Genomic DNA, 5003 nt, shown 5'->3' on the forward strand with positions numbered 1-5003 from the left:
ATTAGAAAACAAAAAGAATAGTAGAAAGGAAAAAAATAAGTTCAAGAGTTACTTATTTGAAAAGACCAATAAAATACATCAACATTTCATGAATCTGGTTAGGGAAAAAAGAGAGCAAAAACATCAAAGTTAGGGGCTTCCCTGGTGGCGCAGTGGTTGGGAGTCTGCCTGCGGATGCAGGGGACACGGGTTCGTGCCCCAGTCCGGGAAGATCCCGCGTGCCGCGGAGCGGCTGGGCCAGTGAGCCATGGCCACTGGGCCTGCGCGTCCGGAGCCTGTGCTTCGCAGCCGGAGAGGCCGCAGCGGTGAGAGGCCCGCATACCGCAAAATAATAATAATAATAATAATAAGGTTAGGAATAAGAAAGCAGATACATTCACAGACACAAAAGAGGATGAAAGAATTATGTGCAGCTCTACAACAACAAATGTGAAATACTAGAGGAAATGGATATTCTCAAAGAAACCTATGAAGAAATAGAAGACTTGAAAAGACAAGTTATCACAAAAAAGATCAGGAAGATGATTACAGATTTACCCTTAAAGAAAGCACCAGAACCACATGGTTTCACAGATGCATTTTATTTCTTTTAGCAAACAGATGATTCCAATGGTGTTTAATTATGCTAGACTATAGGAAAAAATAAGAATTTTCATGCTTTTTTAAAGTAGATCTTGTAACTACTTATTTGATTTCTTTAATGGTTATAGGTTTATTCAGGTTGTCTATGTCTCCTTGATATAGTTGGGTAAATTGTAGTTTTAAAGGGAACCAATCATTTGTGCAAATTATCAAATTAATTGGCACAAGGTTGTTCATATTGTCTCATAACTTTTTAAACTATGCTGATCCAGGACTGCCAATATGGTTGTGTAGGTGGTTTAAGCACAAGCTTATCTGGACAAGGAGTGAGTGGGAGCAGCCTGTAACCAGCTTTCCAAGTAACAAGCCCTAGGTATTAGGGCTGTGGCCACCCACAGGGGAAACCTTTTCCTAGTTCACACAAAGGTACTGTGAGGGCTAGTGGTAGCCTGGCTATAACTTATGTGTAGCCCTCTTTTCTAAGATTGTTTATTTGCTCTCTCTTTTTTCTCTTGATCAATTAATTCTGCCAGAGTTTTGCCTATTTTATTAGTTTATTTCAAAGAATAAAATAAATATTTATTTTTATTTTATTTGTCTTTTTACCATCTCCACGTATCTCTGTCATATTCAATTAATTTCTGCTTTCATTTTTTATTACTGCCACTCTTCCTCTTTCTTCAAGGTTACTGTGCTTGTTTTTTTCTTAAGTTTTTGAACTGGAAATTTAGATGAATAATTTTTAACTTTTCTTTTGTAATATAAGTATTTAAGACTACACATTTCTCTTTATGAATCACTTTATCTGCATCCAGTGAAGGTTTTTCTTGGGGGGGGTGTTTCTACACTTATTTTTTTATGGAAGTATAGTTGATGTACACTATTATATAAGTACAATATAGTGATTCACACTCTGATGAGGTTTTTATTTAATCCTGAAAATGTTCACAAAGTTGAAAGAATTGTAGTGATGCCCAAATGCCCAGCACCTAATTTCTACAGTTAAGATTTTACTGTATTTGCCTTATCATGGAACTTTCCATTTATCCATCCCTTCTATCAGTTTCAAGGATCTTATTTTTGATTCATTTCGAAGGAAGTTACAGACATTAGTACATTTGCTCTTAAACACTTCAGCACACATATCACTACATGGAGTTCAATATTTTTTTAAAATTTGATTTAATTAATTAATTTATTTTTGGCTGCGTTTGGTCTTTGTTGCTGCGCACAGGTTTTCTCTAGGTGCGGCCAGCAGGGCTGCTGTTTGTTGTGGTGCGTGGGCTTCTCATTGCGGTGGCTTCTCTTGCTGCGGAGCACAGGCTCTAGGCGCGTGGGCTTCAGTAGTTGTGGCTCAAAAGCTCTAGAGTGCAGGCTCAGTAGTTGTGGCTCCTGGGAATAGTTGCTTGGCGGCATGTGGGATCTTCTCGGACCAGGGCTCGAACCGGTGTCCCCTGCATTGGCAGGCGGATTCTTAACCACTGTGCCACCAGGGAAGCCCCTGGAGTTCAATATTTTTATTTATTGATCGATTGATTGAAATTTTAAGGTCAGTTTATTATGTTTAACGATGAAAGCTGTCAGAAAATTGTTCTCCTGAAAATTATTTTTTCTTATGAATAAAGAAAAGAAAATCAACACACACTCTAAGCATAGACACAGATGCTGTGGCAGTCAAGCCTCTCTAAGATGAGGATGGTTCACTAGTTGGTCAAGTCACTCTGTGGTCAGCAGGATTGTAGTCTGGATCATCCACCTCATCCAGTAGCTCCAAATCATTCATTTCCTGGACCAACGTCTCATCTACCTCCACGCTGTATCCAGCATCCTCCTAGAACTGGATATTGCATGTGTCAAGATTATGATCTGTTTCAAACAGCTGTTTCCCACTTAATTTAGTTTCTCCTGCTTGTTCCTTTTAATTCATTTCTTTTTAACTTCCAAGAGTTCTGCATCAAACTTGGCCTTCCAACTTAAGAAATTCTTGATGGTAACAAGAGTGTCTTCAAATAATTCCCTTTCTGCTTCTGCTTCTTTTGTTTCTTTTCTCCTTCTCTTCCAGTTTTTATTTGATCTACCATGTCACTTAAATTTTCTTGCACAGCTGTAACTAAAGTAAAGGTCGTCACCATACCAAGGTTTTCTCTGTTTGTAATACTAATAATTTTTAAATGTCTGAGACATCATTATCTTCTAGGTTTCCCTGGGAGAGTATTTCCTAGAAGGGAGCTTCATCTGGATGCTTTTCCCTATATGTAAACTTGAGGAGAGTCTAGACAGTTTCATCATTTTCTCCAGCCTCAGGTGTCACAGTAATGGTGAAGTTGGTTGGGTTTTCTGATAATACTTAGCTAAAACACTACTGAAGGAGAAAGTGGTATCAGGAGAGTTCATTTCTATTTTGGAAGACCAGTTGTTAGTAGGGTTGGATCAATGTATAATCAAGCTCTGAAGGAGTCAGGATAGATGGACTCCAGAGCCCCCAGTTGCTCTATTCCTCTTGATAATCTGTCATTGTGGCCCTCACTGCTGCCCATGGATTGTGCAGACACCCAGCCTGCCAGGCAGGCACAGGTGCAAAGTCTCTAGCTGGGAAGCCTGGGGCCCAAAGTCAGGCCAGGCCTGCTGAGCAACGTATGGTTACTTTTTAAGGTAAAATTTATATACAATGAAATACACAAATCTTAATTGTACCATTTGATGAATTTTGGCAAATGTCATCCCATGAGTTTCAATATATAGTATACTCTCTGTCATTCAGTTCTTGTGCTTTCTAATTTTCGCTAAGATTTTTTCTTTGATCTATCAGTTTTTATTTTGTTAATGACTGATTTCTTTATACAGCCAATACAATAGTAGGCTTATACTGATGAAAAAACAGATGCAATCACTACGTGGGTCTATCCATCTGAGTTTAGTTATTTGAAGGATACAGGAGGATGTCAGCACAAGCAGGAAGCATAGCATATAGATCAATTCTAACAATTTCCTGGACAGAAGGAAGAGTGGTTTTCCAGACCCCCAAATCCTAATAGATAGGGTTGCCAGATTTAGTAAATAAAAATACAGTATTTTATCTGATAATCCCACAAACAAGAAACAACAGTTCTAGATAATAACTCTTAAATGAGTGAACGTCGTATCATTCTTTCTGGATGGCTAACTGCCCCTCTCCTGGCCCAGCGTAATGTGTGCAAGGCTGGAGTCATTGCACACTGGAGCTTGTCTGGATATGTGCCAGCAATTCTGTCATCTATGCCAGTTGCCCTCGTTAATATCAGACTTAAAAAATATACAACAGGATTAAGCAGTTGAGTCAAGTGTAGTATGTACACAGGCATGAACACAGATTAATGTTAAAAATATAGTGGATATAATCAACCTCCACCTACATCTTCAGCTCCCTTTCTCACTTTGCTTCTTTTTCTCTGCCCTCCAGTCACACTGGCCTTCTGTGTGGTCCTTGAAATCACTATGGTTTCTCCTGCCACAGGGCCTTTGCATATGGCAGAGCTTCCCAAACCTTATGTCAGGAATGTGTTACAGGTGTGTCAAGAAATGATTCCTCTCAGCCCTGGAGTGAGGATGGGTGGAGACTGAGTAGGTGGTTGGAGTGGACAGAGCCAAAGACGATGAAAAAGGTAAATGTAGGGAAACACTGGATGGGGGTTCTCTCTGCCTACAAGGCTTTACTCTTCCCTTCTACCTCCTACTTACCTTCAGATCTCAGTCAAACATCACTTCTCAGGGAAGCCCCCCCTAACCCCTCTGACCATGTCAGATCTCCTTACTATATGTTCTCAGGCCATCCTGTGCCCTTTCTTCATTGTACTTATCACAGTTGTAATTTTATATTTATTTATGTCTTCTCAGCTTGACCTTAAGTTTTATGAGAGCAGGGACTGTGTATTCATATAGTTGTTGCATCTAGCGATAGTCTGTTCTTTTTCATTATTATAAGGTATTCCACTGTATGAATCTACTATAATGTATTCATCCTACAGCTGAAATTTTTACTTCTATAAATAATGCCGCGAGAACATTTTTGTATAACTTTTTTATCGTGCTAAAACATACATAATATTGACCCTTTTAACCATTTTTAAGTGTACAATTCAGTGGCATTAAGTACATTCACAATGTTGTACAACTATCACCACTATCCATTTCCAGAACTTTTTCTGTACATATGTTTTTGATGCACATATGTGCATATTTCTGATGAGCATACATTTAGGAAATGCTGGATCATAGTGTATATATTCAACTTTAAAAAATATTGCCAAACAGTTTTCCAAAGTGGTAGTAATAATTTACATGCCCACCAGCCCTGTATGACAGTTCCCATGGCTCTATGCCCTTGCTTACACCTGGTACTAGTGATCATTTAAATTTTAATTATTCTAGTAAATGTGCAGCAT

General features: G+C 38.8%; 1 pseudogene; it reads right to left on the reverse strand.

The window, feature by feature from the left end:
* Positions 1-2293: 2293 nt before the first annotated feature.
* LOC132497893 (RWD domain-containing protein 1-like) lies at positions 2294-3097 on the reverse strand (annotated as a pseudogene).
* Between the last annotated feature and the right edge of the window lie 1906 nt (positions 3098-5003).

Source organism: Mesoplodon densirostris, chromosome 10 (genome assembly GCF_025265405.1).
Source record: "Mesoplodon densirostris isolate mMesDen1 chromosome 10, mMesDen1 primary haplotype, whole genome shotgun sequence".
NCBI classification, from domain to species: Eukaryota; Metazoa; Chordata; class Mammalia; order Artiodactyla; family Ziphiidae; genus Mesoplodon; species Mesoplodon densirostris.